Source organism: Cupressus sempervirens, chromosome 11 (assembly GCF_028749045.1).
Source record: "Cupressus sempervirens isolate cs-2001-9-10 chromosome 11, ASM2874904v1, whole genome shotgun sequence".
NCBI lineage: Eukaryota > Viridiplantae > Streptophyta > Pinopsida > Cupressales > Cupressaceae > Cupressus > Cupressus sempervirens.
The window spans coordinates 802,388,585-802,400,439 of NC_143128.1; positions in this window are offsets into that span (position 1 = coordinate 802,388,585).

Below are 11,855 nucleotides of genomic sequence, written 5' to 3' on the forward strand. Positions count from 1 at the left end.
TATTGCAAACCTTCAATCATAGATCTATACTTCTTTTGCTCAATAGTAGGTGTCTGATCCTTTATAGATAACTTGTGTCCAATTACCATAGGTATTCCAATGGGCTTACATGTTTCCAAACCAAACCTGTTTAATAAATCTTTCAAATACTTAGTATGAAAAATAAAGGTTCCTTCTTTATTTTGTACAATTTTTAATCCTGGAAAATATTTTATTTCTCCTGTCACACTCATTTCAAATTCCTTCTTCATTTTTTCTACAAACTTTTCGCTTTCATTGTAATTTCCTCCAAATATGATATCATCAACAAATATTACCAAAATTATTAGTCCATCATCAATTTATTTCCAATACAAATTACTATCTGTTATATCTTTTCTCTATCCAAGCTTTGTCAAATGCTTCTCTAACCTTGCATACCAAGTTTTAGGTGCTTGCCTCAAGCGATACAATGCTTTCAATAGTCTACATACTACGTCCTTATCATCTGTCAAAGGAAAACTTTCAGGATTCTCTATATACACCTCTTCTTCAAGTTCTCCATTCAAAAATGTTGGCTTGATATCCATCTGATATACTTTGAATTTCTTATATGCTGCATATGCAATGACAACCTTACTACTATTAGAAATGCTTTAGAATAACTGAGAGGGGGCGTGAATCAATTATTCAAGGTCCAAGTGTCCTATTCAAACTTTCCATTAAGTATAATGAGCCCATTCAACCATTCATTCATCCAAGCTTTAACTTTCCTAATTACTAACTTATTATGAATCAACATGCAAGCATAACACATAAGAAATCAACACATAACATAGCGATATAAGTGGAAACCCAATTTGGGAAAAACCACCAGTAACATGCTACTCAATTCTCACTATTCCAAAGTGATGGCCTGTGAAAGGCCTACCTTGTTAAAGACTTACAACACACTATTAAATGTGACTTTGTTAGAGGATCTAGCCACCTTGTTAGAAGTGGGTATGGTTAGAGGACTTTAGAACATTCACTCAGAATGCCACCCTATTAAAGGATTTACAATAGGTTGTTAAACCCACCTAATTCAATAGGATTTTCAATCACCTTCTCTAAAGGTTCTTACACCTAGTTGTTAAGCTAACCTATTAATAGAGGATTTTTAACATCTAATACAATGTCAAGAAAGTATTAGAAAATCTTTGATTTGACTACAACATACAACTTAACTTGCAGATCTCAGATCACTTCTCAGCTCATACCATTGCCTAGTCTTCAATCTCTACAACTTTGACAGCTTGCCCTTTTTTCAAGCTTAGTCTCCTTGAGTCTCCATGCTCAATGTACTAGTGCAATCATGACCACTTATAGAAACAGAGCCTTTATACTCTTCCTTCTCCTAGATGTCTTCTCCTTGACACCATTTCAACCGCTTCATAGATTTGGCTCTTCAACAGCAACAGTATTAGTAGCATTTGCTTCTTGGTCTATGACTCCTTAACTAGAAGTCTTGAAGTTCCTTTTTCCATTTTATTTTTCCATTCTCTAATTTTATTTCATATGGGTTAGGTAGGATTCATTGTATCTAACCCATATTTTATTTCCTCTAGAAACTTCTTGAATAATCCTTTAGAATCTGCCAAAAAATGGTTTACATAGAATTTTGTGCCACGAGCTCATCATCCTTATCTTCCAACTCATTAACAAAATTCAAGGTAACCACTTTGTCAGGTTAGATTTGGTGAATCTTCATCATTTGAAATAATGCAGCAGCTTGGCACTCTTGAAATACTGGTGCTCGACACATACTATATTACTCAATATCAACTATGTTTTTCCTGATGCTCGGCACATAATAAGATTTCATGTTACTCGGCTCCAACTGAGAATTTTCTCAGCTTCAATTAACTTGATTGACACCCACTAATGATCTTAGTTTAAGCTTTGCAGTCAACCTTGTTACAACATCTTCCTCCAATGTTTCTAAATGTGACCAACCTCTATATCTGTAAGTATGTTATCAATACATCATTCAACCATTGTATTAACTCATCCTTGCACTTCATTATAACATCATAACTCAACCTCTCCCTTAGATGCTCTTGTTACATCTTGTTGATCAAATCCTCTTCATCAATCAACTAAGTGATAGTACTTGGATCTTATAAGCAAATGTGATTCCTACAAATAGTAGGTTTGACATCAATGAGAAAATAATGATTGAAAGCATTCTTTTAACAATAATCTTCCTTCATTGTAACAATCTCCCTCTTTGATCTTCAACAATGAGCTTTTCAATTAGATTTCCAACAATCTCCCTCTTTGGCATTAACGACAAACCAAATTGATCAACCATTAGACTAAACTATTTAACCACAAACTAACTAGGTTAGAATAATAAGTCAAATGCCAAAAAGTAATTGTAGCTTCACTTCTTTCTCTACTATTCTAATTGCTTCATTTATGCTTTCCAAAAAGTAATTGTATCTTCACCTCTTTCTCTACTATTTTGATTGCTTCATTTTTTCTCCTCCCTCTTGGTTGTTGTATCCTTGTTCTTTTTTTTTTCTCCCTCTATATTGCTTGTCTTCTGCTATTCTAATAAACTTCTCCTCCTATTTTGATTCTTTATCTTCAATAGTTGTTGATCAATTTTTTGCTATTTCTCCCTCTTTGACAATAATGCCAAATACATATTAACATCTTAGTATGCATGTGCAAATTTTTGTAAGTTCATTCAATTTCTCCCTCTATCACCTTACTTGTGACTAATTTGGAACTACAACACTTCTACTACTTTAGGCATGAATCCCAAAGTAAACATCCTCTACATCAATATGTAAGATCTTCAACATTCAGCTCATTTGATGTAGGGCAGTCTTGTTTTTTGCCTCAAGTAGCCTTGGTTAGGGGTATCACCCCTAATTTACCTCTAAGATACTCAAAAGCATATTTAGGTAGTGCTTTTGTGAAGATATTAGCAATCTCTTCCTTTGAGCTAACATATTCCATCTTCACTTGTTTGTCTTCCACTAACTCTCTTACATAGTGATACTTGATTGAAATGTGCTTGGTTTTAGCATGCATTACAGGGTTCTATGATATGTTGATATCACTTTTATTATCGCAATAAAATATCACATGCTCAATTACCTCTTCCTTTATACCTTGCAGAAAATGTTTGATCCATACAATATTTGTGCAATTTATAGTAGCTGCAACATATTCAACTTTAGCGGTGGACTATGAGGTACATCTTTTCTTTTTGCTAGTCCATGTGATCAACCTTTTCCCAAGAAAAGTGCTCCTCCAATAGTACTTTTTCTATCATCAATGTTACCTCCCCAATCTACATCAGTGTAGGCTTTCAGTTCAAACTTTTCACTCCTCTTGTAGTACAAGCCAAAGTCATAAGTCCCTTTTAGGTATCTCAATATTCTCTTTACTGCCATTAAGTGATTTTTTCTTGGATTTTTAGAAAATCTTGCCACTATTCCAATAGCTAATGCAATTTCTGGTCTACTACGTACAACATATTATAGCTTTCCAAACATTGATATATACAATGTCTGATTCACTTCAGTAGACTCATAATTCTTAGATAACTTATGTCTAGTTGCCATTGGTGTGCTGACTAGTTTTGAGTCTTCTAATCCAAATTTTTTCAGTATCTCCTTAATGTATTCGGATTGGGTCACAAATATTCCATGCTTCAATTGTTGTACTTGTAACCCAATAAATAATTTGATTTCTCCAAACATTGACATCTCAAATTCATGCTTCATTTGATCAGCAAAATCTTTGCATAGTGCATCTTTTCCTCCAAATATTATGTCATCAACAAAGATTTTTGATATCAAAATGTCTTTAGCTTTTTTAGTTTTGATTTACAAGTTGTTTTTGTCATCTGTTCTCTCAAATCCTATCTTCACAATATATCTGTGCAACGTCTCATACCATGCTCTAGGTGCTTGTTTCAATCCATAAAGTTATTTGTGTAATTTGCAGACCATGTCCTTATTCTTCTCATCAAAAAATCCCTATGGTTGTTCTATGTAGACTTCCTCTTCTAGTATACCATTCAGAAAAGCAGACTTAACATCCATTTGGTACACTTTGAAACCTTTATATGTAGCATATGCAAGTAATGTTCTTACTCCTTCCATTCTTGCAATAGGAGCAAATGTTTCTCCATAATCTAGTCCTTCTTCTTGTGCATAACCTTTGAAAACTAGTCTGGCTTTGTTCCTTTTTATCTCATCATTCTCATCAAGTTTGTTTCTAAACACTCATTTTGTACCAATCACATTCTTATTAGCTAGTCTAGAAACTAGGGTCCATGTTTTGTTCTTCTCAATCTGATCTATTTCCTCTTTCATGGCTTTATACCATTCATCATCTTATATTGCATCTTTCACTATTTTAGGTTCATTCTTTCTTAGTATACATGATGCATTTCTTAGTCTATTCCTTGTCATTGGTCTGGCATCCTTGTCACCAATGATTTAATCTACAAGGTGATGTTTTCTCACATGCTTATCCAATCTTGGTTTTTTACTTCTTTCCATGTTTTATTCTTCAGCTTCAGAGTCATTTTTCTCTCCTTCATTTGGCACTTCATCATTCCTCTCATTTATACTATTTTCATTCTAGAGCTTAGCTTCTAAATACAACTCAGCATTCACTGGATGTGACTCGACAGATACTGAAATTTGTTGCTGATTCCCAACTTGATTTGTAGGATTGTTCTCATTAGTCATCCTTTCATAGAAGTATATAAAGGATCTATAATCCTTTGATTGCTTAGTTTCATCAACCTGAACTTCTACATGCTCATCAAAATTTACATTTGCACTCTCCAAAATCTTGTTAGTGTTAGTGTTCAAACACTTATATGTTTTGCTTCTAGTGGAGTATTTAAGGAATATGCCTTCATGACCTTTTGCATCAAACTTGCCATTTCTAGTATCTTGAAGAATATAGCATTTACAACCAAATATTTTAAAATGTTTAACATTAGGTGAGCGACCATAACAGAATTCAAAAGGTGTTGCATTTGTACCTTTCTTGACTTGAACTCTATTTAGTGTTTAGACTACAATACTTACAACTTCTCTCTAGTATTTTAGTGCAACACTTTTCTCCATCGTCAAGGTTCTAGCACAATTAATCACTGACCTATTCCTCCTTTCAGCAATACCATTCTGCGGTGGAGTTCTTGGTGCTGATGTTTGCATTTTGATACCTTTGTCATTGCAAAATATTTCAAATTCTTTTGATGTGAACTCACATCCTCTATCTGACCTTAGGCATTTTAGGTTCTTTCTTGTTTCTTTCTCAACTCTAGCAAAATACCACTTAAATATTTGAAATGCATTAGATTTTTTCTTTAAATACATTGTAGTCATCATTCTAGAATAGTAATCTACAAATAGCATTATGTATCTATCTCCTAGGTAGCTTTGCACTTCTATTGGATCACATAAGTCTATATGGACTAATTCTAGTACTTCTTTGGAAGTGTATGTTTTTTTCTTGAAACTAGACTTAGTCATCTTACCTAGTTGACATTGTTTGCACATTGTGGTTTTAGGTTTTTTCAATTTGGGAAACCCTCTGACTCTGTTCCTTTTGCTAATGATGATAAGATTATCAAAGTTAACATGGCACAATCTTTTATGACACAACCACACATCATCAAGTCTAACAACAAGACATGTTTCTACTTCCATATCTAGGTAAAACATATTACTCCTAGTTTGTTCACCTTTTCCTATTAGAATTCCATCAATGTTATAGATCTTGGCAGTTTTATTTCCAAACTCTACTTTGCAACCTACATTGCCTACCTATGAAACATTGAACAAGTTGTAGTTTAATCCTTCAACATAGTATGCATTATCACATGAAATTTTCTCTATAAGTTTAATAGAACCTTTTCCTTTGATTTGACATGGGGTATCATCACCAAATCTAACACTATTTCTATCATATTGAGTAAAGGTAATGAACTTACTTTTATCTCTTGTCATGTGATGTGAGCATCCACTGTTTATGATCCACTTGTCATATTCTTTCACACAAGTAATCAATGTTGTTACTTCATCTTCATCTTTATCTAATTCATCCTTCATGGCCACACAGAAAACTTCATCATCATTTTCATTAGAATCTTCTGCAACAATGTAGCATCTCTTGCCTTTTTCCTTCTAATCTTTGCTATCATCTTCTCTCTTGTTCTTGTACTTGTTTCCTTCTTTATAATTCTTCTTCTATGTACATCTTGCAACAATATGATGTACTTCATTGCAATTGAAACATATTGTAGGGATCTTACCTTTGAATTTACGTTTGCAACTATGAAATCTCCTAGCCAGTAGTGCTTCTAAATATTCCACATCTTCCTCATCTACGCTGCTATCATTGGATGCATGCTTACCTTTTCTTCTTTTCTTGCTTGATGTCTTCTCCTCAGTGTCTTTAATTGTAATCTTTGCCTTGAAAGTAGATTCAAGGTTCTTAAGTCTGTAGTTATCAAAATTGGACAATTCAAATGTAGTAAGTCTTCCTACTATTCCTTTAAAGGTTAATGTTTTTCCTTGTACACACCTTAGCTCTTGAATGAATGAGACTCTAATAACATAGATAGGGAATAGAGTTCTTAAGTATTTTTTGATGACAGTTTCTTCTTCAAATTGACCACTTAGACTTCTTATTGTACTTACCACTTCTTTCATTCTTGCAACATATTGAGCAGTATTTTCACCTTCCTCCATTTTCATATCATCAAATTTTTCTCTTAGACTTTCTCTCTTTGCTCTTTGGACATTTTGATCTCCTCCATAGATATCTAATAAGGCTTTCCACATCTTGAATGCAGTGTCACAATCTTTGATGTCATCATATTTTGCAAAATTAAGTACAGAGGCAATCTCCAACATTGCTTGATTGTGCTCCTTTTTTTTGTTCAAATCATTTGTAGTAAGAGGTCATGCTAGATTTACATGTTCTATTCCAATTGAAGTTTATGCATGGTCACCTATTGATCCAAGGTGCAATTTCATCAGACTCTACCATGTAGCAAAGTTGTCCTTTTTGAGCTTGAGAACTTCTCTCTTGGACATCTTGATCTTCCTACTTCTAGTACCTTGAAATTAAATCAGTAGATGGCTCTAATACCAATTATTAGAAATTCTTTAGAATACCTGAGGGGGGTGTGCATCAATTATTCAAGGTCCAAATATCCAATTCTAACTTTCCACTAAGTATAATGAGCCCATTCAACTATTCATTCATCCAAGCTTTAACTTTTCTAATCAGCAAGTTACTATAAATCAACATGCAAGCATAATACATAATAAATCAACACATAACACAGTGATTTATGTGGAAACCCAATTAGGATAAAACCACCAGTAACATGCTACTCAATTCTCACTCTTTTGAAGTGATGCCTTGTGAAAGACCTGCCTTGTTAAAGGCTTATAACACACTATCAAATGTGACCTTCTTAGAGGATTTAACCACCCTATTAGAAGTGGGCTTGGTTAGAGAACTTTAGAAAATTCACTTGGAATGCCACCCTATTAAAGGATTTTCAATAGGCTGTTAAACCTGCCTAATTCAATAGAATTTTCAATCACCTTCTCTAAAGATTCTTCCACCTAACTATTAAGCTAACCTATCAACATAGGATTTTCAACATCTAATACAATGGGAAGAAAGTATTAAAAAATCTTTGATCTGACTACAACATACAACTTGACTTGCAGATCTTAGATCAATTCTTAGCTCATACCATTGCCTAGCCTTCAATCTCTACAACTCTAAGAGCTTTCCCTCCTTTCAAGCTTAGTCTCCTTGAGTCTCCATGCTCAATGTACCAGTGCAATCATGACCACTTATAGAAATAGAACCTCTGTACTCTTCCTTCTCCTAGATGTCTTCTCCTTAACACCCCTTCAACCACTTCATAGATTTGGCTCTTCAACAGCAATAGTATCAACAACATTTGCTCCTTGGACTATGACTCCTTAAGTAGAAGTATTGGAGTTCCTTTTCTCACTTTATTCTTCCATTCTTTAATTTCAATTTGTATAGATTAGGTAGGATTCATTGTATCTAATCCATATTTTGTTTCCTCTAGAAAATTCTTGAATAATCCTTTAAAATTTGCCAAAAAATAGTTTACATAGAATTCTATGCAACCAACTCATCATCCTTATCTTCCAACTCATTCAAAAAATTCAAGGTAACCACTTTGTCATTTAAAATAATGCAATAGCTTGGCATTATTGAAATACTGGTCCTGAACACATACTGTGTTACTCAGCATCAATTGTGTTTTTACTAATGCTCGGCACTTGAAGACCACTTGGCACCAACTAAGATTATTTGATGCTTGGTACTTGATCTTCACTCAGCACTCGAAGATCACTTGACACCTTAAGATCGCTTGACACACAATAAGATTTCATGTTACTTGGCTCCAACTAAGAATTTTCTTAGCTTCAACTAACTTGCTTGGCACCCACTAATGATCTTAGTTTAAGCTTTGTAGTCAACCTTGTTACAACTTCTTCCTTCAATGTTTCTAAATGTGACCAACCTCTATATCTTTAAGTATGTTATCAATGCATCATTCAACCATTGTATTAACTCATCCTTGTACTTCATTAAAACATCATAACTTAACCTTTCCCTTAGGTGCTCTTGTTACATCTTGTTGATCAAATCCTCTTCATCAATCAACTAAGTGACAGTACTTGGATCTTATAAGAAAATTTCATTCCTACGAATAGTAGGTTTGACATCAATGAAAAAAAAAATGATTGAAAACATTCATTTAACAACAATCTTCCTTCATTGCAACAATCTCCCTCTTTGATCATCAATAATGAGCTTTTTAATTAGATTTCCAACAACTACTTCAATTCTAACCACAAGATCATAGGTCTCATAATATTTTATTCCTTCTTGCTATGAGTAACATTTACATACAAATATTGCTTTGTTCCTTACAACTTCACCCTTTTCATTCATCTTGTTCTTGAAGACCCATTTAGTTCCTATCACATTCTTGTCGGCTAGTCTGGGGACCAATTCCCATGTCTCATTCTTCACTATCTGATCCAATTCCTCCTTTATTGCTTACTTCCAATAGCCATATTTACATACTTCATTTGCATTCATAGGTTCATCTTGAGATATTAAACATATTTCTTCATTAACTCTAATTTTTGTCATGACACCTTATCTTTGCTTTCGATGATCTGCTCGGGTGGGTGATTCTTTGTCATTTTCTTTTTTGAAGTAGGAGTTGTTATCTCAACTATTATCTCTATTGAAGGTTATGAGCTTTTTTCATGCCTTGGATCTACTTCATTAGTCAAATCATTGTTAGATTCAAGGAATACTTCATCATTCCTTGGTTTAGTAACAACACCATCATCTGAATTATAACCAACTAATCTTTCTTGTATCCTAAATTTCTCATCGACTCTTATATTTTCACTTTGCATAATTGTCTTAGTTCTTTGATTATAAAATTTATAAGACTTTATTTTTAATGAATAACCAAGAAACATACCTTCATCATTTTTAGAAAAAAATTTACCAATATCATCATTTCTTTTGATATAACACTTATTGCCAAAAATTATGAAATACTTAACTATAGATGAGTAACCAAACCATAGATATTAAACTCATTTGAAGTAAACTCTCCTCCTTGATCTGATCTTAAATATTTAATCTTCATACTTGATTCATTCTCAACTCTATTCTTGAAAATCTTGAACTTATCAAATGCCTCAATTTTTTCTTTATGAAATGCAACCCACATCATTCTAGAAAAGTCATCAACTAGAATCATCAAATACCTTCCACCATAGAATCCTTTAGTCTTTGTAGGAACACTGATATCTATGTGTACAATCTCCAATTTTTCTATAGTAGTAAACTTCTTGCAGGGAAAAGAAGTTTTGTAATGCTTTGCCAAAACACACTCCTTGCAAATTATGTTAGTAGTTTTTTTATAATCTTAAGGAAATCTCTTACTACAAACATACTACTAGTCTTCACAATGTTGTCAAATTTTATATGACAAAATCTCTTATGCCATAACAAATTGTTGTCTACCTTTCCAACCAAACATGTCATTTTAGTAGGATTCAATTGTACTACATTACCTCTAGATCTAGTTCCTATTCCAATTACCTTCCCATCATTTTTTTTGATAATGCATGTCTTTTTTGTGAACTGCAACTAATAACCTTTATCCATTAGTTGGCCAACACTCAAAAGATTGTGCTTCAAACAATTAATGAAATATATATCCTCAGTGTTAGTTTTACCATCAAGAGTTATAGATCCAATACTGATGGAAGAGCATCTTGGATATATGGGCAAACTTGCATCACAAAAAAATATTTTTATTTTTAGTCTTTTCTATTTTAATAAGGACTAGTAGATAGGGAGGTTGTTATTTCTAGGAGCTTGCTATTTTTAGTAAATTTTTCATAAGAGCTCTGAATGTTCTCATTTTCTATGGGAAGGTTCAATTTAGAGTTGTAAGCCTACCATAAAAATCTCTTTGCTCAAGCATTAGTATTAGAGAACTTATTTTGGATTTTTGATGGAAATATTTGCAGAAAAATCTTTAGGCTCACCATTGGAGGCCTTAGAGTGCCTGAACAAGGTCCAAAAAATTGACAGAAGAGCATTGGTGTTGTTCCAAGCTTCTAGATCAGGAGCTAACATTTCCAAAATGTGGTTATAATAGTCAATCAAAGCAACAATTCGTGAGTTATGGCCTTCTGAAGTTGGGCTACCAAATTTTTTTAAATAATTTGTCAAAAATGTATTTGGCCAACTCTATATGCACTATTAGGGTCTATCGACCCTAGGTATTATGTTTTAGCATCTAGAACCCTCATGGGTGGCATAAAAGTATCTATTTAAGGAAGGAACCCATGTGGGTTAGAATATTGTACTTGTGAATTCTATAATACTGTATTTGTGGTGCAAATAAGAAGTCCATATTTTGTTCTTGCATTTGCTGTTATTTCTTTGTTTTTGTTACGATTTTATGGTATTAAGGGGAGTTTCCTTCATCAAGTAGTATCAGAGCTAGAGTTCTTGAGTGTGTGGAAAAATCATGAATTATTATCAGTTTGCACCAGGACTGTGGTTTGGGCTAAGTGTGTAGACAAATCATCGACTGTGAGATAGTTTGCCCTAGGGTTTTAGTGGAAGCACAAAAATACCTCCATGAAGAGAGTGTGGTGGAAGAGTTTTAGCTGTTACATCTGAGGGTTTTTGAGTACACCAAAGAAAAATGAAAGCATTGGAAGAACAAATGCGAAGAGGAATAAATCTTCCTATAAGAGATGAAAGTGAGGATGAGGACAAAGTAGAAGAGAATGCTAGAATAGAGGCAATTCTATACCCAGAGGAAGAGAGGATTTTTAGGGTCATCTCCAAGATTGGAAAAAGACCAAAGTTTGAGGTTCCCACATTTTTGAAAAATCTTAACCTAGAGAAGTTGATCAATTGGATCAATGAATTGGAGGAGTACTTTGAGTATGAAGCTACTGATGATCCTGACAGGATCAAGTTTGTGAAGGAAAAACTAAAGGGACATGTGAAGATTTGGGGGCAGGAGGTTCAGTTAGAGTGAAATAGAAAGGGAAAGGAAAAAATCATTAGATGGGATCAAATGAAAGATAAACTAAAGAAAAAATTCATTCTTATGGATTATGAGCTTGATCTATTGAAGGAGATGCAAGGGTTGAAGCAAGTAGGAAAATATATTCAAGAGTATACCAAAGAGTTCTATTGAGTTCTCATTAGAGCTAGCCATGCTAAAGTTGATAAGG